We start from the raw sequence: 23,052 nt of genomic DNA, 5'->3' as shown, positions 1-23,052 counted from the left end.
CACTGCTGTTCTTGCACTTTGTATATGGACTTTCTGTTGTATACACTTCTACTTTTTATACATTTAATGTTTTAAAACATTCTGTACATGCTTCCTTAGGGCTTTTGTTTTGTCCTGTCCAGGTTTGCAATGACTTTGCTTTCAGGCTGGCAAGTGCTGTCTCTGAATGGCATCTAGCCTTTTCCATCCTAAAATCTTACTTTCAATCTATTTCTGGAAAACTGGGATTTTTTTAAAAGTTAAAATGGTCCATCTTTGCTCCTTTGTTTTCCTGTCCACCAGAAGGATTCAGAAATTTAGAGGAAACCCATTTTTCTGCTAATATTCTGGCAGCCTGTTCCAAAAATTATATTCTACCTTTCTTTTAATGCAACAGGGCAGAAGGGAAGGTGCCCTACAGAAATTTCTCAGATCTGCCCAGGTATCAAGCGTTCAGAATAACTGAGCATGTAAAAACTGAAGCAGAGAGCTCTAGGCCTCTTCAGCTGAAGAGTTTGTGTTCTTTCCACATTAAAAAAGCAATTTAGGACTGAGCAGAATATTTGCTGCTTCAACCAGGACCTGCTTGGGGCAGATTTGAATTTTGGCATAGAAGTCCTAACCAAAAGCAGGTTGACTGCACCTTTCCTGGGCTCTCAGTGACTGTCCTTCTGGGTTTGGCTCGAGTGCAAACTAGACACAGAAGGAGGTTAATTGGGTTGGTATGATTTGAGACATAATTATACATGGAAAGCAGCCCCAGAACTGCAGTTCTGTTTAAGGAGCTGACAAGTAAAAGAGTATGTAAAATGAAGGCTGTCCTTAGAAAGAGAAATTTGTATTTATTAAAGTTACTCTGATCTAAAAATCAAACTTTTTTCTTTAGAACTAATTGCAATTATTTATAGCACACAATTAATTATAGTTATTTATAGCACTCACTGAGCGTATGTTTTCAGTTCAGTGTGGTGATAATTACAGCATTGGTATAAAATAGCAGAGCTTCAATACACTGAAGCTTGAACAACTGGCAAGCAATAATATCCATGAAGAGTAGAGATCATTCCTCATTGTTTTAGATCCATTTCAACTTTACTGAAGGAAAAAGAGTCCATGGATTTCCAAGGGGGTCTGCTGTGGTACTTCATAAAAGTGCTCTAGACTTTTAATTTCACATTTCAGTAGGTCTCAGAGGGCCTGAGTTGGTCTCTTTTAGGTTTCAGTGGGTTTCTGAATACTTCAGAGATGCTGGCATTTTTCATATTCCTTTTTATGGCCTGGGCATACCATGGTGAACTCTGACTCTGGCTCTCTGATCTCTCCAGTGTAACCAGCCCACCAGTCAGAGCAAAACTTAGGAAGAAAGGTTCAAAACCTTCAACTGTTTCTTTAACTTATGTCTGAGTGAAAGGATGAGCAAAAGATAGAAGAGAAAGAATAACAGAGATAAGGAGTTGCCTAAGTGATTACAACTGATTTATTCACATCACTTACTGCATAAATTAAGAGCACAAGTAAGGGTCCATTTAGAAGCTGATGGTGAAAAGGCTTTAAAGAGAAAACTTCATGCAAGTGTCGTAAAAATATTATTAAACATCCACAGAGGGTCGGTGCTTTCAGTTGATTTTTAAGAATAAAATATCTGACCTTCTCCTTTCAGTGCTTGTATATGAAGCCTCTGGCTACACAATTTATCTTGAATCTTGTTTCAGGACAAGCTGGCCCTTTCAGAGAGGTTTCTTAGATATTAAAGATAGCCTGAAACATGCAATTTCCTAAAGAAGTAGCCTGGGAATACAAGCCCAGTATAAAACAAACAAGAAAGGCTGGAAATTAATCTTTTGGAAGAAAAGCGCAAAAGGAAAGAATGAAGATGCCCATCTTAACTCCCTAGTAAAAGATGTGCAGGATGATGCCTGCAAGGGATTGCTAGGCAGAGGAAAGCACATGGATGACATTTGGAATTTATTTCTCTCAAACAAAAAATGTAACCTAAAACTCATGCCCTGAAGAAAGTTAACTCCTATAGCTCATAGGAACTCTCTAAACACTAGCCAGTGAATTAAAACCACTGATTTAGTGGTTTCTCAGATAGCTAAAAAATATATGAAGTCTTCAGGGCAGCAAAATCTTTTCCAATAAATTTGTATGTCATTAAGCACAGTGCCAAGAAGTGCTGTTTCCATTTATGCCAGGAAGAGTGTACTCTGAAAACTCCTTTGGATGTCTGTAGTTTAATTTCCTTTTAGCATCATTTCTACCGAAATGGTTTCATTATACAGCTGGTTTATTTCTTAAATTTTTTAATGTGAGTTTGATCCTTTATTTTTTTTGAGAAAACCAAAGTAACCTAATTTCATATAGCACCTAGAATCCAATGTAAAGGTGAACAATCTTTCTATCCATCTGGCATCTAGAGTATGAAGGCTCAATAAACAGTTAAAAACCCCTTTTGTATGGGGGATTGTTCAATGCCAACATTTATCTAGGGGAAGTACCTGGAACAGACAAGTGGTCTTGAAGAGGATTCAAGGAATGGTGAAGTTCAAGGAAAAACAGGGAAGCATGTGAATCTATTTCAGACCTGTTTGCTCTAATATTTTCCCCTGTGAATAGATAACCTAGCACTCACAGAGGTTTGTTCTCATCACTGACTGCTCTGTTATCAGTCCCAGTGGGAGAAAGCCTGGACCTAAGTGGAATCAGCTGAGGTGTTTATGGTGGCAGTGATCCCAGGTGTGGTCTGAGGGGAGGAGGTCCCAGCAGAACATGCCAGAGGTGGATGCTGATTTGAGCTCTAACTCCTGCAGTTGCAGAGCATGGCTGTACTGTGGAATTGGCTGAAATGCAAAGGAAGCTCCACTGCCAGTTTCTTATCCACCGTGGTGCTCAGCAGGCTTCCTGGCATTCCTGTGGGAGAAGGGCAGATCTCTTTATATTGACATAAAGACAGGACAGAGTCTTAAGCTGTGCCTGGGGACGTTCAGGGTTGGACATTAAGGATATTTTCTTCAGAGAAAGGGTGATTAGACACTGGAATGGACTTCCCAGGGAGGTGGTGGAGTCACTGTCCCTGGAAGTATCTAAGGAAAGATTGGATATGGCACTGAGGGGCATGGTCTGGTTGGCCTGGTGGTGTTTGGTCACAGGTTGGACTCTATGTTCTCAGAGGTTTTTCCAACCCAATTGTTTGTGTGATTCTGTGATTGTCCCAAGGCTGAAGTGAGGAAGGCTCTGCTTGCATGGACATTTACTTATGGACAGAGCCATGTCCAGGCAGCTGAACTGATTTCAGATATCTGCAAAGCACATCCCCTCACCCCTGGGGTTCTGCCATCAGTGAGGTGTCCAGCACAGGGTTGTACTTGTGGGGGTTGCTGTAATTACTCAAAAAATGTTAGAAGGATATTGCAACAACCAGCTTCAGTTCTGCCTCTCCCCCAGCCACCACCCAACACATGTTTGATAAATATTTTCAGGATTCTTCTCTTGCATTAATAACTTCTTGCTTGTTTGGTTTAGTTTGGTTTGCTTTGTTTGTTCTTGAAAGTTCTCTTAATAATACTAACATATTTTGTAGTACATCCAAAAACCTTCACCAGGAGTTAGATAGCATTTGGTTATGTGTGTCTGTGAGGAAAAAAACCCCACTGTGTTGACAGAGTAACAGTGAAAGGTATAAATGACATGTGACTTCCAAAGTTAAAATCTTGCTGTTGTATTTGTGTAGCTTGTTATGTACTTAATAAAACAAATGTAAAGTGTCAGTTATGGAAATCTTCCAAAACAGTCTTTGGTAACTAAGCTAACTTCTTGCTGATAGTTTTGCAGAGCAATCAGTTTGAAAGAGAAGTTTGTTGTCTTTTGTGACATTCATTCTTTTATTCTTTTAAATTTCATCAAGAGCATAGCAGCTACAAGCTCCCGTACTCCATGAACTTATTCTTTGGAGAGTTGCCTAAGAAATACAAACTTAGTTTTTCTGCAGTCACTGTGATCACAGCACTACAGTAAAAAAGAGACTGGAAGGGACCTCCGCATATCTAATTAGATCTGGTTTCTCAGAGCTGTGTTCAGTTGTGTCTTGAATTTCTGCACTGAATTCTTCCATGAGGAGATTCCACAGCCTGTCTGGACCCTGCATCAGTGTTTGACCACTCTCATGGTAAAAAAACAAACAAAAAACCAAAAAAAAAGTTTTTATATATAATCAGAACTTCCCATGTTCTGATTTATGACTGTTGTAGTTTCAATGTGAAGCTGCAGGAAGGGTCTGGCCCTGTCTTGTCTGTATCCTCTGGTCAGGAAGTAGACAGCAATATGTTCTCCCCTGAGCCTTCTGTCCTGTGGGCTGAAGAGGCCCAGCTCCCTCAGCCTCTCCTTTTCTTTTCTTTCTTTTTTTTTTTTTTTTAATGGATGATGCACATCTGTCTTCACTTTATAGCTTTCTCTTATATATAGTGGATATGTATACACTTATCTAACTTCAAATTGGTTTTGATTTATTTTCTTTTTCCTCCAGCCTATATAATAGAATATAATATAATAGAAACAGTTCTGGTAGCAATGCTTATCCTAGTACAACCCAGGATCTCAGGATGTGGCAAGGATGCATTGCTGACTCGTGATCAATTCGGTGCCAATCAGGTCACAAGGTTCTTTCTTGCAGAGCTCCCTACAAACTGGTCAGCCCTCAGTGTGTAGTGCTGTCTGCGGTTATTTCTCCCCAGGTTCTGGACTTTGTGCTTTCCGTTGTTGAACTTCATGAGCTTCCTGTTGACCCATTTTTCTGCTTCCCTCTGAGGAGCACAACTCTTTGGCATATCGGCCTCTTCTGCCAGTTTTGCATCATCAGCAAACTCCCTGGGTCTGTGTTCTGTCTCATCACCTGTGTCATGGAAGAAGAGAATTAAAAATTATTGTCCTTGAGACTAATTCCAGGGGTAGACCACTGGGGACTGTCCTCCAGATGGACTTTGTGCTGATCACAACCCTTGGAGCTTGGAAGTTCAGCCAGCTTTCAGTCCCCCTCACTGTCCCCTTACCTAGTCTGTATTTCATTCTTTTCTTGATGGGGATGTTATGAGAGTCCATGGAAAATCATGATGAACATTCACAGCTCATTTCATCATAGACAGCTCTCAGGTTGCTCCAGCATGATTTCCCTTTTTCCTATGCTTATTACATCCATAATTTCCTTGTCTGCAATACATCTAGAATGTTTTTCTGGTGGATTTGTCCCAGGGCCTGAGGTGAGGTTGAGCAGGAGGTCCCTGAATCCTTTCTCTGACCCTATTGAAAGATGGGGCTGATATTTGTTTTTTTCCAGTCCTCTGGAACCTGTCAAGTCACAACCACCTTTCAGAGATTACTGAGAGTGGCCTTGCAGGGGCATCAGCCCACTCCCTCAGCACTCATGAGTAGATCCCATCAGCTCTCAGGGATTTGTTTATATCTACTTTAGTTCTGTTAAAAGTTCCCTAACCTGATCCCCCTCCACTGAATCTAAGACTTCCCTGCTCCAGACTTAAAATATAAACTTGAATGGTTGAAAATATATGATGTCAAAGATGATTTATGTTAAAACTAAGCATCCCAAGCCCCTCCACAATATAAATATGCAACATTACAAATATGATATTAGTGACTTTGATGTAGAAACAATTTTTTTTTCCAGGAAAATGGACATCTTTTCACGTTCTGTATAGAACATGCTTGAACTACCAGTGGGCAATAGGTAGAATGTTGTTTGTTAGCTAATTGCCTTTGTTTCCTTCTTTGTCCTACTGAGTTGATAAAGACAAGGCTGACCTATGATCCACAGCTCCTTAAGTAAAGTTTCCAGCTTTCTCTGATTATTAACAATTAACGATTTTAGTCATGTGTTATTTAAACAATGGCCAGATATTGAAGTAGGTACTAAGTGCACTTCAGTATATCATGAATATGTTTGAGCCACTTACAAATAGTCCTACCACATTTTGTTTGATAAACAAAAATGTCTTTCTTTTGGCCCCAGGCTTCGTAGGCAGAAAAATAACCCAGATTGCCTTTGGAAAAGGCTTTATCTCACTCTTTTAGAGTATAAAGGATATGCTAAGGAGCATATCCCTGGCATACCAAAGTAGTCTCAAGTTTACACCTGTCTTCATCTGTCTGCCTACATAAACAAAAGCTGATACACAGGTAGGTCTCTTGTTGGTCCTTCTGTAAGTGACAGAAGCTTTTAATCTTTATCTTAATTCAGTTTGTGTCCAGTATTCTGCATGGTAGTTTGCTATTGTCAGCCCAATGCTGACGTTGAAGTTGGGTAATTCCTGCTTATTCATTATCCTCTTGAATTCTCTTAGGTGAATGTGGTTTCACTGTATTTATGAAAATGATCAATTAAGATAATCTGGGATTAATTCCATTACACTCTTTGGTCTTGTTTATGGCTTTCTTTTTCATCAAATTCAGACAAACTGTGAAGAGTTGTTATTCTGTTTGTGGTGCTTTCATTATCATTTATTATAGAATTCCTCCCCTAAAAAAATCTAAATGTATCCCTCATTGTATTCCACTGGTCACAGATACACAAAACAGGCATACCAAAGATTTTGATTAGGTTACTTTTAAAGTATTGTCTTTTAGGCACTGATCTTACCCAAGTGATATATGTATGGTTACCTTGAAACAATCTTGTCAAATCTGTGGTGCTGTTAAGAAGATCACTTTAGTTTCACACTGGAGTTTTAGGATGTTAAAGAGGCTAAAAAAACATGGGGCTTTTTCCTGACAGCTCACAGTGAGATTATGAAAGGAGTCTGTGCAAAGCAGGTGAATTTACCTATCTCAGTTCAAAACTATTAGCACATCATTTATGGCATCATAAAAATGCTTCTTGTTCATTCTTGAATGAATGCTTTGATGAGAAAACCTGCTAAGAGCAGAGAAGTGAATGGTATGCACTGTAATATCAAGTTGATCTGTAATCATAATTCCCTACATAATGTGTCAATATGTAGGGAAGTAATCTGTCTCATTAAAAAAAAAAAAGTGAGTCTGATTAATTTTCACTGGGTCAATTGCTGTTGCTAATCCAGAATCTTTGTCAGCTTGCAGGCTTTCTTGTGTGTTGTGTTTTTACACTTTTGCTTAAAAGACAGGTAAAATGATACTGTTAGCACTTTCTGCTCTTGTGTTTTTTTTACTTAGAACAATAATGTGATAGACTTAAAATAGCTGCTTTTAGCAAATTCTATTTTCTGCATTTGTATTCATGGGGAGACAGATGGCCAGAGAAGGATAGAATGACTTTGATTTATTTGCATTAACAATTTTTTTTATTCTGTTTATGGTGTTGTCTTTAGTGTCATACAAATTCATTCATGAAATAAAAATTTTGATTGTGTTGGAGAAAAAAAAAATTGTGCCCTCTGAAACATGGTACAAATATTATAGAAATGTAGTTTATCGTGCTAAGTTTTGAAGGAAAAAAAAAAGCCACTTTGTGCTCCAAATATTTAACCAAAGGATGATCTCTCACAACTATGTCCTGTCCACATGAGTATAATTAATCTCTGTGGTTTATATTTTGATTGCAAGAATGATTCTTTCTTGCAACTTTGTTCATATTTCCTGGTGGAATATCTTTGCTGTATTTTTTCTTACTCATATAATGTAGCTTTAAATTTTGCATTCAAATTCTCCCTATTTTCCTATTTTAGACCAGTTTGTTTTTCTTTTTCAATATTTCTTAACGATATTTCATACAGACTTAAGTAATAAGTCTCTGGTTATGAGTGGGAGTGTTGTCCTGAGGTATGCAGGGAGATAACTGCTGAGTGCCTTAGACTTGGAATGGAACCTCATATAATAATATTGTTCCTAGCACCTGGCACACAAGAATATTCCAGGACTGGGTCTTGCAGGCAGTCAACATGGTAAAGAGGATTAATTCCAGTAAATGAGCATACACATAAGGACTAAGATCTTTGGTAGTCGTGTATTCCTTGTGTATGCATAAACAGTTTATAATGATTTTGTCTCCTAGATTTTCTTTTCAGTATTTCAAACTACTACAACGTTGGGAAAACTATTTGTGTATTCCAACCTCAGTGCTTAAAACTGAGGTGAAGTCCTCAGAGAACTAACACTGCAGAGTCTGTAGTGTGCATTTCTCTTTTTTTGTTTTGTTTTGTTTAAGGCAGAATATTTGAAATAATTTATTAAAGCTTCTCTTTTTCTTCACATTGGTAAGAGGGTCTTGATATTTTAGTGAGCCTCGAGTTGTGACAAAGAGGCAAACCCCAAATTTTCATTACTCTTTAAAGGATTTTAAAAAAAAATTCTGGAAAGAGCAGCCACATCTAATCCCATGGGGAAAAAACCCCAAAATACAAAAACCCACAAAAATACTAAAACACAAACAAACAAAAAAAGAAACAAAAACCCAAAACCAAAAAAACCCCAACCAATAAAAAGAACAACGCACACACCAAAAAAAAAAAAAAATAAAAAGAAAAAAAAAAAAGAAAAAAAAAGAAAAAAAAAAAGAAAAAAAAAAGAAAAAAAAAGGCCCACTAAAAAAAGCCCCAAAAACCAAAGCAGTGTTTCTTCCCCCGCTCCTTCAGCATGCTGAAGCATCAGCTCTCGGCCGGCCCGGCCCGTGTTCGGTGGTACCCAAGGTGGGATGCAGGCGGTGCCGCCCCTGCGCTCCCGGGCAGGGCGGTGCTGCTGGCGCGGTGGGACGGAGCGGAACACAGCGGGCAGGCCTTTTCCCGGCTTTTCCCAGCCTTTCCCGGCCTTTCCCGTCCTTTCCCTGCCTTTCCCGGCCCTCGTCCCCCGGCCGGACTCGGGCAGAGCTCCCGGCCCCTCCGCCCAGCCAGCGCGGGTCGGGTTTTCTCCCCTTTCCCTCGTCCTTTTCCTCAGCGCACGGGCGGCTCGAAAATCGGAAATGATCTTAATTAAAGGTTTTCTGTGCAGAAACAAGCGGGCCCTTTTTGTGCGCCAGGCGAAGGCAGCAGACCTTATCACAAAAGACAAAAGCAAATATTTATCAGGCAACAAAAGATGTCCACGGTTGCTTGCAGCGGGGGAGATCTCTCTCTCTCTCTCCCGGTGAAGATGTTTAACAGCGTAAGATGTTTATCGGGACTCCTTGTTGAAATTCTTTGTTTCCCTGCAAGGTCTGCAAATGAAACTGTTTTCCTTTCTGTGAAGCACATAATGAAGCCCATGAGTTAAAGTGCAGAGAATGCAAACACCTGCTTGTCCCTCTGTTGACTTTGCGTTTCAAGAAGGCCTTTTCTGTTCCACATGATAATGGTTTGGGGGCTTGGTTTTGTTTGATTTTTTGTTTATCCTGTGTGGAGATAAATGGTCATCTTGCCTGTCTTCACTTTGTGTCAATTCTGATGCAGTGCCTGTCTCTGTTAAAGGAATACCACGTTGCTAAAATTCCTTCTTCAGAATCCTATGTGTCATCGAGTGAATAAGCTATTTCATTTTACTGTTTTCCCTGTCTTGGTTTATTTTTGTACTTTTTTTTTTTTTTTTTTTTCTTAATGCTCTATTTGATGAGCTGCATGTCTTAAAACTACATTTTCATCCATGAATGAAAAGGAGGAAACATTACAATCCATGTAACCCCTTCCAGCACTTTTGCCTGTTCCCCTTAACTATTTGATACACTGAAAAAAGATCTTTCAGATGTACTTGGATGCTGATTATCCAGTGGTTTCATACACATATATCCCTAATACAATATGAGTTTTAGGTGGTATTTGACATGTGCAAACACTTTTATGAGTATTTATCCCCAACAACTGGATTATCAGTTAACTACAAAATCTATCATCATAAGAATTTAAAGTTTTATAATATAACCCCCCACACCAACTTGTGAAGACACTACTTGTGATTAAATTTATTCATGTGGCAAATGCTCTGTCTCATAATAAGCACTGTAAGTTGATTTTATTGCACAGATTTCTGGTACTGGACAACATAATTCAAAGTAGTGCCTGCAATCACTATTTGGGGTTTTTTTATACTTCAGAGGATTTGAGGAATACTTTAAAACACTTTTCCACAGCAATTTAGAAAAGAGTTTTACAGTGACATAAGCCTTTAACTACAATGCTGAAAAGTAAAAGTACTGCATTGTAACAGAGGTGTCATACCCAGACAGAGCTTGCCTGCTGGTTTAATATATTTCATAGATATTGGGGGTAGGGGGGATGACTGTACTTTTATATAGTCCTATTTGTCTGGGAAAATATATTCAAAGTGCGACTCCTGGGAGCAAGCACTTGTGGACTTTAAACCTTTCTGTTTCATTTACATCTTTACAATTTAAATTAATAATGCAAACTAAAGCTTTGTATTGGGAAAGAGATTGTTTTGTTTCTTTATTAATGACAATAATATTTTTTCTCAAACTTCTCTGAAACTTCACAGAACTGCCAGTTTTAGAAGAGCAACTCTTAAGTGTGTTTGTAAATTATTTACCTTTGTACAAAACTTACCAAAGGTGTAGGTTTTAATGAAATTAAATTATTTTAATTCTAATTTGACAGAATAGTTCTTAGGTTAAGATGCTCTATGATTCTTTATTCTCATACGTCTATTTCAATTCTGATTACAGGGCTTGCATTCTATTTTTCATTTGTCACTCAGTCGAGAAAGTTTAATACTCTTTTCTTAAAGTGGTATAGGGAACCAGTGAATTAAATGATCTCAGGATTTTCTTAAAACAGGTTAAAATTTTGTTGTTGTTGTATTTTCTTTCTCAGTTCAGAGTTTTCTCTTTACCAAAGATAGAGCATGTTCTATAATAATTTGCAAAATTTCTCTCATACTAAGTCTTTTTGTATTTCTGATAATACTAGAGTGTGTGCCTGGAAGCTAAAAAATAAATATAAATATAGTATTATAATTTTTTCCATGCATTGAATAAAATTATTACCTAGGCTACCTTGGATTGTACTATCATTTTCTCAGGCTCTTTGGCAAGATAGAAATCTTTTAGTAGAGAGAGATTTATTCTTCAGAAACAAAGTATATTCTGTAAAATATTAAATGCCACATACTTTTAGACTGCTTTTTCCCTCAAGATAAGTTTTCTTCTTAAAAAAAAAAAAAAGAAGAAAAAAAAGAAACTTAGACTGCTCCAACTTTCTTTTCTAACACCACATGCATTATTTGTGGATTTTATTGTTTTGAGTTTTATAAATACTGTAGTGAATTGTTTTTTCTGCAGAAGCAGTAAAGTAGAAAGAAGGAGGGGAAAAAAAGCATAATGCCCAAATTGACAGAAAAAACCTCATCTTTTAAGATAACTAACCTTCTTGCTTACTTCTATCTGATACCATTCCCTATGTATAAAGGGTTTTGTAATGGTTGAGATGGCCAACGACTCAGAAATAATAAAAACCACACTGCTGTGGAAATAAATTCACTCCAATATTTGGAAGCCATTTGTACAAGTGTAATGCATTGTTGCTGGTGATAGCAATGCTGACCATTCTGTAGGGTGGTTGGTGGTAAAAAAACAAATTTAAAATTTATTTTCCAATGCAAGTGAAGTATTTAGACATGAAAGGGAAGGATATTAAAGTATGAGTATTTTTGATACAGTTTTGTACAGATGGGACTGTAATTGGTGACATGGGAATAGTATATATACTGAAATATTTGAAATGCTAATTCATTTTTTGCTTCAGTTTTCCAACTGCCAGCTGTAATTATGGATCTCATTTAGCAGATGCTAACATAGGGAGTAACTTCACTCCTGGAGTAGTTCCACTGAGACATGGAAGTAAAGTTAAGGCTCAGGTGCTTCAGCATTGGTGTAGGTGCAGTTCCAGGAATTTGTTCAATGCTACTATTAAAGGCTGTCTGGTGCCTAAGTTATAAACCATTTGCATTTTGAATCTATTTAATTATATATAAACTAAGTTATGCACTGATATTCTTTATCAAGATTAATGGAGGCCTTTAAATTTAAATTTATCACTGTTTACAATCCTTAAAATTTCATTATTTGTTGACAGAGGTGAATGAATCTAAAGTGTATTTAGATCCACAATGCTCTCATAAAATTTAAGAGATGGATGTGAAATGGTTTATGAACTATTTAAATTAGTTTTAATTAGTGGGATGTACTATATACAAAGAATTGTTCTAACAACAATAATAGTGTGTCTAAATTTCCTCAAGTCTTCTTTTTGAATTTTCAAGAACATCTGAATAAAGCATCTGTTTAAAAGAAGTTCTATACAAACAGGGGTTCTATTGGCAGAATAAACTGAAATAAAAACTTAAGGCTTTCATCAGTGTCTTCCTTCTGTGAAAATGATAGAAACACATTAAAAAAACAACCTCTTTTATTCTGTTTATTGTTAAAAAATAAAATCAGCTTAATACACAGAATAAATTTAATTGGTTTTTTGTTGTTTCTTTTTTTTCTTATCGATATTTAAATATATGCATATTTTATAGCTCAATTTTTATTTACTGGAAGGACTTTATTTCTGTTCAGTAGGAAACCCTATATTATTCAATCCAGTTTAGAAATTTAATTTTGAACTTTCAGATCAAATTAAATGTCTTTGTAATTGTAAAATTAAAATCATTGATATTCTGAATGTCTTCAGTCCCATGGGGCTTTTAAACAAGGGTTTTGTAGGAATGGATCCAAAAATATTCTGTATAATATTAATAGAAGTTACTTTAAATTCTTTGTTGTGCAACAGGAAATATGTTCCTTGTCTAACACTTTCTGGCTGTTGAACAATTCTTCAAGAGTTTGTAATAGTGATATGATTTTGTAAATTCTGAGATGGTAATATTTTTTTCTTCACTATAAGGACAGAAAATCCTTACAGGACAAAAAGTAAAACCCCTGAAGGAATGCACTGCACAGTAGAACAAATTCTCCTGAATTCCTGAAATGGAGCTAAGCTTATCTTGTGGTGTTGTGGGGTTTTTTGGTATTATTATTATTATTAGTAGTAGTAGTATCCAAAGTGATTTTAAGATGCTTTAAAGGTTAATAAGAAAACAGAAAGCACATTTTGAAGCAAATTCTGGATGCTTCAGAATAAAGGAAAGAACAGCCTGGTTCTGTGCTTCCTTTTGAAACTTAAACTTGAACAAAAGTGTTTTAGCATTTGTTCAGTTGCCCTTTTTCTTCTTGCTTTGAAAGGACTGTAATTGAGTAGGGATTTGTTTTGATAAAAACTAATAGAAGTATAACTATAAAAGGGTGAGCAGAGATTACAAAAGATTGTGTTGTTTCAGTTTTCGAAGTTATTCAGTCATAATTTTTTAATGTTTTTGCTCTCCTTATTCCAATGCAAAAAAAATGAGTGTGTGAGTGATGCAGTACTTAGATGAATTTTCAGACCGAATGCAAAAGCAATAAAAAGTATAACAGGAAACTTCATATTGCTTCACATTAATGTGCAGGGCCAGACCATAACCATGGGAAGGATAATAGAGTGGGAAGTAATTTGCTGTCTGAGCTTAGGTGGCTTTTTTGAAAGACACAACATACTATCTTTTTAGGCATTCATAAGAATTAAGTAAAAAAAAAAAAGTTGCTTTGTCAACCAATTTATTACAATTTATTTGCCTTATTTTTTCATGTATTTTCCAAGATAGTTTCCTGTGCAGATTCAGAGATGGAACTGAGGTGGTTAATTCACACAGTTTTAGGGAAGATATCCCCCCCCCACACCCTATTTTTCAGCCCTTTCTCCCTTCCATCTCTTACTATTGCAAGTTCTTATTTTGACGGTTGGTTGTTAGAGCCAAACAAATACAGGAGAGATCTTCATCTCACCACTTTGCTTTGCTTTATGCAGTCATGTTTGTTTTCTTGATGTGTGAGGGGACGGTGGCAGTACTTTAATCAAGTCAGTGTATGATGGGCTCTGGGAGGTTTCTGCCTTTCTCTAATTCCTTGAAGAGGACCAATCCCATACTTGCAGCTTTTGGGTACAAAAGGCAGGAGAAAACTCTCCTCTTGGGTAGGATTTCAAACCAGTGGTGACCTATTCAGGCCACAAGGGAAGAACTCTGGAAGCACCTTAAACCTCCAGGAGAGCGAGTGGATGGTTTTGATGCATAGGCAGGAAGCCAGAGTAGGAGAAGTCCCAAGGTGTTTGCCTAGCTGTGAGGGGGACTTTGGTTTTAATGATGGGAATGGAACAACAAAAGATGAAGGATTCAGGCATTTGTTGTCTCTGTGGCCTGAGTAGTACCAGAAAGGTGTTCCTGTTTTGCATGCAACATCAGGAACAGAATAAATGTATTTGGCTTAAGGATGTCACAAGTAGCTCTGTTGCAATGAAAGATGTTTGTTAAAAACTGCATGTTGTGGGTAAAATTAGTTTTGAATTGATTTGTTTTTAAATTGGTTTAGCCATTCAGATTCAATTTTATCTGTGACATTGAGGGGTTTCTGGACAACTCTTTCTTGAATAACACTATGGAGCTTTTTGGCATTATACCCAAATTACCAGCATGCTGCGTCATTAAAAAATAAAAGAGCTGTAATTTTTTCTTGGCGTAGATTTCTGCAAAGCAATAAAAGGCTCCCCATGTTGATTACAAATATTGTAAAGTGTTTACTTTGCTCTACAAACTTGGAGCATTTCATGTTTGGATATATTGTATGTGGCCTCTTAAGACCTTTTCCATTGTTCTGCTTGTATCTTGTTTGATGAGAGTTTCAGGTCTCATGCAAGAGAGATTTTTGAAGGACAAAACCAGTGTGCCCTGCAAGAAAAGCAAAGGCAGTGAAGGCATTTGTAGGCAGGATACACATATATTAGCAATCTTGCCTTTAGTTAATACCTACTCTTTTAGTGATGGACAGTTGCAGATTTCCAGTGCCCTCATTTCTCCATATTTTAAAAGGAATACAATTGACCTGGCCTGCAAACCAGTAGTGCTGTTCTTTATTGCTACATTGAAATACCAGAATTTATTTGCTATTTGTCATTTGCTCATTATTAGACCAAACAAAAGTTTCTCTTTTTCTAGTTCCAATGTTTATACAGAGAAATCTCCAAGCTTTATACAGTCTAGGTGTTTCCACTTCTCAAAATTATTAATTGAAGAACCCCATGTAACTTTCCAGTGAGGTCTGTGCACACCAAACCTCTTCCTGCATAATCCCATATGACCACGAATCTTTCCCAGCCAGAAACTTCAGGTCCTATGGGTTGTAAAATTGTTTACAGCTGGCTAAAAGCTTCTCAGAAGTATTGATAAAAATGCCTTTTGCTGTCTCAGTAATAAAGGAAAAGGCAAGGATGAGCCATCCCTGCCTTGGGCAGGAGAGGAGCTGTCCCTGGACTTGTTCTCTGGGGCAGTGCAGGGAGTGCTTTTCTCAAGCATTACCCCTTTAGCTGCTCACTGGAGCTGTCTGAAAGCCAAGAATTTATTTTTAAGAAATAGTTTTATGCTGTTTAATTTTGTTGGGTTTTGTTTTTTGTGGTGTTTTTGTTTTTGTTTTTTTTTGTTGTTTTTTTTTTTTTTTTCATTTCATTGCAACAAAAGCAAGGTTTTCATGACTTTTAGTGTAGCACATGGATAAAGGGTGACCATTTGGGAATAGGAGAAGCCATCATGGAATAGCTGGTGGACCAGAATCTCATCCTGTTCATGCTACCTGCTGTGCATGACCAGGGCAGGGATTTAGATCTGAATCACCAATTCTGTTTTTTATTCTGAAAATTAAGAAGTTCCCCATTATAAAACATGTTCTTAAGAAATGCTCATATTTTTACTTATTTAACTATATTTCTTTTACTGGTTCATTGTTGGTAGCATTCAGTGGGCTTTTATGCCATATCCTACTTCTGTGCAGGATTGTTTTCAAGATATCTTTCATGTTGAATAACATATAATTTCAGACAGAATTGACATTTATGAAAAATAGAAATATGAGTGGTAATGTTCTTAATTTGAAATTCTGGAGGCAGTTAGTAAGAAAGTTTAATCAACCATTAAATAATCAATACTTACTAGTTCACAGAAGGTTTATCAAAATTTTAATTTATCTGGTTCAAGGATATTGGAAAATATAATTTTCAACAGCCTTAAGGAGTTAGAAGTCTCACTGCCATTGAATTTAAAAGCAATTTAAACATTTTATTACCTCAGGCTTCCTTAATAATCCCAGCATGAATGAGTTGCATCTGTTGTTCTTTTATCATTGAAAACAGTTAATTGTGGATTCTAAATTTCTCGTTCTTCAGAAATACGTAGATCTGGATAACAAGAAATGAAACATTCTCAGGTAAACTTTGAATTAGAAAACTTTGTAGAGGGACTTTTGAATATTGCATAATGACTAAATTCCGTTTAATTTTTCTTCTTGCTTGTCTTTAAGATCCAACTAATTCTGTGAAAAAAACAGTGTGTTAAGGATCCAATTTTCTTTTTTGTTAGTTCCATAATTTGGATAAGAAAACTTTTACTGGGAAAGATTTATGATGTGAAGACTCTTTACTGAAAAATATTTGTTTCTATTCATATTGCCAACATTAAAAGTATTTACTGTTTTTGTCTCTCTCTAGATATCTACATTTATTTTTTGAATGTTATCTTGAATTACTCTGGAAAATATTCAGACTAATTTAATAGTCACTATTTTTATTTTGTCTTATTATACTGAGTTAATCAGTGTAAATTTTCTGGGAAAACTATTTTCAGTGAATAAAATTTTCTGAGTATATTTGTTACCTTCACTTTTGTTATCATATGACCAATCATTCAGCCACCTTTCTCAAGTCATTGACTCTTATGGCTTCTAGCTTATCCATAGTCTTCCTTCACTTCAGAAGGAGTTTATAGGGATCCATGTAAAACACGCTTGCAGAAAAAAATAGTATATTTTGGAGCACATGGACTGGTTTCATTTCAGATGAAACAAATGTAGGAGATTTGTTTCAGCCAGACATTCAAACCACAGAGGCAAACTAGAGTGGAAATGTTCATAGCATGGGCATCAGGTCCATTTCTTTGAAAAGGGGCTTGTGTGTATTGACCTCCTCACGCACAGGAAAGAAATGTCTTAACCATCATACTGTCTGAGCAACTGGTCAAAAAGTCTATTTCTGTATTTAAAATAAGAAAAAAGGATTTGGAGGAGTGAGCCAACAGCATTGCCCTTCCCCTTCCATGGTTAGCATCACTTGTAAAGTAGAAATGGTAAGGTGTAAGGAAACACTGCTGAAATCTGGCCCCTCTGCATCATCTCCTGAGAAAAGGTGCCCTCCAACAGTTCTGAGCTAAATATATGAGAGGTAAGATTAAGTCATATTCTCAGTATTCCCTATTGCCCAGCTGAAAACTGATCTGATAAACATGCTGAGGATTTTCATACTCTCTTCCCTCCCTCCCTTCCTTCCAATCTCCCTGTCTTCCTTCCTCCCTCCACCCTTTAGTTCTGATGGAGTATTACAGAAGGGAGAAGGAGGAGTCCTTGCCCTTTTCCCTGGGCTGAGAGAAGCTCTTCCAGCCCTGGCTGTGGGATGTACAGCAACATCCCAGCTCCAGCCTGCTTGGCCTCCTGGGAATCCAACTGGCAGGTGAGGTGGCTCAGCCTGCTGTGCCATCCTGAGATTTCAGGACGTTTGCACTGGGTCGCTCCTGCAGAATGAGTGGGAGGTGAGTTGAGGGTCAAACTCCAGATTTAGAAATGCACAGCCCTAGTCAGAAAACAGCCTTTGTCTCTGTAAAGTCTCCCGAGTAATGGTAAAATAGGAACAGCCATTATTACCAGGCAGGAGGATGAGATCTGCAGGGAGGGCAGTTTTCTCCCATCAGGAGATGGGATGTATTTAACATGGATAGGGAACAACTGTGCCAGGCTGTGAATCTGCTGTGGTAAGCCAGAAGTTCCATCACCAGATTCTATCATGTAGAAACCCTTAAAAAATTCCTAAGTGTCCTTCCATCTGCTCTCCTCCACAGTTCAACTAAAACATGCTGCAGAGGACTATCCATCTTGTCAGAAGTTGGAATTTTAAAAGCAAAATGTAGTAATATAAGAACTATTTGTCCCGAGAAACATTTCCTTTTGATGATTAGATAACAGTGGAATAATAGAGACCTTTCAAAGCATTTATGCAAAGAGACTTATTATTGAGCCTCAGATATAGTCTAAATTCAAAAGGCAAGATGGGGGTGCTTTAACTGCCCCTGTTTGTACTGTGGTTTGTGTATCACAAGATGACAGCTGTAGCTCAGAGGACAGACGTGCTCCTGGCAAGTGATGGGTGTTTGTGAGCAGGAACTTCCTGGGAGATATTGACCAGGTCACGGGCAGCTGCTCGGAAATTTGTTAAGTAATCTATCTAATATGTCCAAGGAGTAGCACATCCGAATCAATCCATCCAAATGCCTCAGGAATATCAATAAAGAGATAATAAATCTGATAATTCTCTGCAATTTGCTCTGGTGTGAAGCTACTGGGGAAGCCTTGTACAGTATGAAGATTAATTCTAGTACACATTTGTTGGGGTGACAAATGCTCCATGCCAGAACTGTGGCTGGTGAAAAATTCGTTTCAAATTAATTCCAAACTTTATTTTCTGCAATAATCTGCTGTCATAAAAGTGAGTGGCAACAAATGCCAATTTCTGAGGATGTTTTCAAAAGGGAACTGGACCCCAGGTTTACAGAATGAGTTTTCCAGTCTTTTTCTTTTGTGGATCTCCCACTTAATTTCTGTTCAGCAAAAAAACTCATTTATTTCTTTGCTGTTGTTTTAAATTTTAAACCATAGTAAAGATAACATTAAGCCATTAGGTATAGCATAGTAAATACAAAGCCTAAAGAGATAATAGATATATTTAGATAGTTAATACCCTATCCCAGTTAGGTACATTAGTTCTAAGTCCTTTGTGAGAAGGAAAAAAAAAAAGTCCCATCAGGCACAGTCCTGAAGTCAATTTTTTTTTTTGTTTCCTTTGACTGTCATTGGTATAAAATCAACTATATAGTCTAGAAATTATGTTACATGTATTATAGACTAATTATATTAATCTATAATTTATTTACTATTTTTTCCATTTGTCAGATACCTTCAGCAAAGAATCCCAGCACTTCTTTTTCTGACTTAATGATGTGAGAGAAGTGACATTTCCCAGGGCAAACTGGCACTCAGAATTTCTTTTAATATTTGAAAAAATTATCAAAATTACCTGCATCTTTTCAAATTATCTCCAGATTCTTTGAAGGTCAAGACTAGTACTTTGACTATCTATGTCTTGGTCAGTGAAAGAAATATGTATTTGTTCTAAAAATAAAGAAGAGAAAGTAGGAGTTGAATTTTCAGTTTACAAAAATAAAAGGTGAGTAACTATTAATTCAAACAAAATGCTCTTTTCAGTATTTGAGTCTGCTAAATTTGGCTTTCAGACTGCAGAATTTTTAAAACTTTATAGAAAATTTTTTCTCTATATTCCTACATTTTTTGCTGGACAACAGTCTGACTGTGCCTTAAAATCAAACAGAATACTCTTTGTCCGCTTTGTTCATACCACCATCCTATCACAGTATCTTCCTTTTAGGAATCTAGATAAGGAAAAGTTTATGTTGAAAGCAAAGTAGATGATGGAATGCAAGCATCCCCCTCGCCTCTGTCAGTGAAGTCTTGTCCCTCAGAAGCACAGGCTCTGCTGGTGCCACTTCCTAGGCTCTTTTACACTGACTTTTGGAAAAGACCAAGAGTCCTACAATGCCTGTCCAGCCAGTGCTGGCTGTTCAGCACTGCACCAAATGTATTTTTTCAGAATATCCATTTTTCCCCATTTTATATGAAATTTTTAGGCAGACCTGCAATCTTTGTTTTCTGCACATGTTGGAAAAAGCACAGCCTCTGTCCCTCAGGTGCAGGTGAGAAGAAGAAGCCTGGAGAATCTGATGTTGAGGGCTCACCTCTCCAAGAGAACAACCAACTTGGGACGGGGTCAAAAGATAGTTTGAAGTCAGACTGTGGTTGGGAGCAGAACCTTACTGCATCTTTCTTTTAACACATGGTTCAAACCATAGAATTCTTAGGCAAAGCACAGAAGATTTTACTTAAATTTTATTTTAGTGTGGAAGGCAGCAGGCCATGGATATTTCATGGCAGTTTGTTCCTACTACACTTGCCTTCTTCATTCCCTGTCCAAGGGAATGAAGAAAAACTGTAATAGCATTTAGCATTTAATGTCTCAGTACCATGGAATTTTGTTTTAGTGTTTTATTCTCCTTCCATGAGCTCTGTTGTCTCTCAGAGAATTTGGTTTTGTTTTGCTTTAGGAACAAAAATTTTGATTCCCCTTGTAGCTCTTCTTCTGACATCACATAAGATATTTATTTCAGAGAGGTGTTTTGCAGCCCCTTATGAAAGACTTACACTTTATAATTTTGAACATAACTTATAGCTTCTTATTCTGTGGACTTTGATCCATCTTCGTAATTTATTTATTAAAAGCTAAGTTTGCTCAGCTATGAAGTAGAGAATGCTAGTGGTAGACCTCATTTCAGCATATTCTAAGTGGATTTGACCAAAGTTACTTGACAGAGATGAATTTGTATCAAGTATTCTTCATCACTGCTTTTCCTCCAAAAGATCAGATTTGTTTTAGGGCAAAAGTACATGTTTCAGGTTATTCTATGTTTTTTATTAAGAGTGACTTTCACTGTGGATGCGAATAAGGACATCAGGTTATGCAAACTGGTAATGAAGGAGAATGTCCTACTGTGCTACGAGTTTTATGTTGAATGGCTACCACTTGAGGGACTGACATTTCCATTTAGTCCTTAAGCCACACAGCAAAAACAACACCAGTGCCTGATGGCATTAAAATATGTATTTCAAAGGCTAGAAATGTTATGCAAAAAGTATTTGAAACCCAAGAATTTTACTTGTGCATGGGTTTGTGTGTGGAGATATCTGTGTATGCTAATAAAGAAAACTAGTTAGAAACATGTCAGGTTGTTTTCATGTCTGAAATCTCATCTTCAGCATGTCCATGTGTAATGGTTTGAACCATGGGTCTCTTGTGGTTCAGTCTTGCATCTATGTAAGCAGATACCCAGACATGACAAACACATTGGGACCACTGTTATTTAATATCTTCATTAATGAAAAAGACAAAGGGATTGAGTGCTCCCGCAGCAGGTTTTGCAGATGGCACCAATCTGAGGGGTGTGGGTGACACACCTGAAGGATGGGATGCCATCCAGAGGGACCTGGACAAGCTCAAGAGGTGGTCCTTGGGAACGTCATGAGATTTAACAGACCAATTCCAAGCTGCTGCACCTGGGTCAGGGCAGCCCCCAGTACCAATCCAGGCTGGGGATGGACAGATCCAGAGCAGCCCTGGGAGAAGGACCTGGGAGTGCTGGTGGGTGAGAGGCTGGACATGCCCTGGCCATTGGGAGCCCAGAACCCCCCGTGTGCTGGGCTCATCCAAAGCCCCGTGGGCAGCATGGCAGGGAGGGGATTCTGCCCCTCTGCCCCGCTCTGCTGAGACCCCACCTGCAGGGCTGCATCCAGCTCTGGGCTCCCAGCACAGCAAGGACAGGGACCTGCTGGAGCCAGGCCAGAGCAGGCACCGAGGGGATCAGAGGGATGGAGCAGCTCTGCTGGGAGGAAAGGCTGAGAGAACTGGGATTGATCAGCCTTGAAAAAAGAAGGCTCTGGGGTGACCTAATTGTGGCCTTCCAGTGCCTGAAGGGAGCCCACAGGAAAGATGGAGAGAGACTATTTACATGGGTCTGGAGTGACAGGACAAGAGGGAGTGCATTCAAACTGACAGAGAACACTTTTAAGTTAGAGGTTAGGAATAAGTTCTTTACTCTGAGGGAACTGAGGCACTGGCACAGGTTTCCCAGAGAAGCTGTGGCTGCCCCATCCCTGGAAGTGTTCAAGGCCAGGTTGGATGGAGCTCTGAACAACCCGGTCTAGGGGAAGGTGTCCTTGCCTGTGACAGGAGGTTGGAATGAAATGATCTTTAAGGTCCCTTTCCAACCCATACCATTCTATGATAATTTAACATTTGAGATTCATGAAAGGGATTTATATTATATCAGGATCATTTGCTTTGTATTTATGTACACCTAAAATATGTATTACTTTCAACTGAAAAAGAAATTTGTCTTGTAGAAATAGTTATTTAATCTCAGATACATCAGTTATAAGGAAAAATATTTTATTTCTATTCTGTCAGTAGGCACCTGGTTCACAAACTTCTTAGAACAGATTATTGAAAAATATTTATTTTCTGTCTTCAATCATGGAAAGAACTTCAAATTCAAAAAGATATCAAAAAATATTTTCACCTTGTCTTAAAATTATATAATTTAACTGTGGTCTGCATACCTTTAATTAAAACAGGGTGCTAGTGGGGTTCTGACACTCCAGACAAAGTGGGTAAGAGAGATATAAAGTAATTTGTACTTAATATAATACATTGGTCTCTTGGAAACTTGATTGTCATACTACTGAAGTTATGCATGTTTACAAACTATCTTGAATTTGGTTCAAAACCTTTTGAAAAGAGAATACCTGAAGATAATGTTTATGCATTTTCTATATTTTTTTTTTAAATTGGCTTTGTCTTTCTTGTGGTCTCAGCTTGCACTACAATAATCAGCTTTTCCCTATCCAGTTTCCCTTTCTCTGTGTGTTCCTATTGATTGTATATAAGTCTGTGTGGATTTATGAGCAGTTTTCACTTCAGTTAATGCATTACCAGAAAAAAAAAATGAAATTCCAGTTATATGACCATCAACTTGATCAACATAGATCTCTTTACTTCAATTTTGTCTAATTCTACAGAGCTTATCTTCACACTTCTACAATTAGGTGGTGGTGTCATCATCCCTTGAGGTGTTCAAGATGCAGCTGGATGTGGCACTCAGTGCCATGGTCTAGTTAAAAAAATGGTTATTAATTTTCCATCATAAATGGTTCTGTGGGATATTTTGAAACTGTTATCATGGTAGTCAACATCCTATTGTATACCGGATACTTGGCAAATACATGGGAGCTTACAAATTTTTACCTGTCTTCAC

The 23,052-nt window shown here is 37.6% G+C and overlaps 1 protein-coding gene across 1 annotated transcript in view; it reads left to right on the top strand.

The window, feature by feature from the left end:
- LOC135294941 (uncharacterized) overlaps positions 1-23,052 on the top strand; it is a 326,225-nt gene that overhangs the window by 125,396 nt on the left and 177,777 nt on the right. The window lies entirely within an intron of this gene.

The sequence above is a fragment of the Passer domesticus genome, chromosome 2 (assembly GCF_036417665.1).
Source record: "Passer domesticus isolate bPasDom1 chromosome 2, bPasDom1.hap1, whole genome shotgun sequence".
In the NCBI taxonomy this organism is placed as follows: Eukaryota; Metazoa; Chordata; class Aves; order Passeriformes; family Passeridae; genus Passer; species Passer domesticus.
This window is presented reverse-complemented; position numbering and strand designations above follow the sequence as displayed.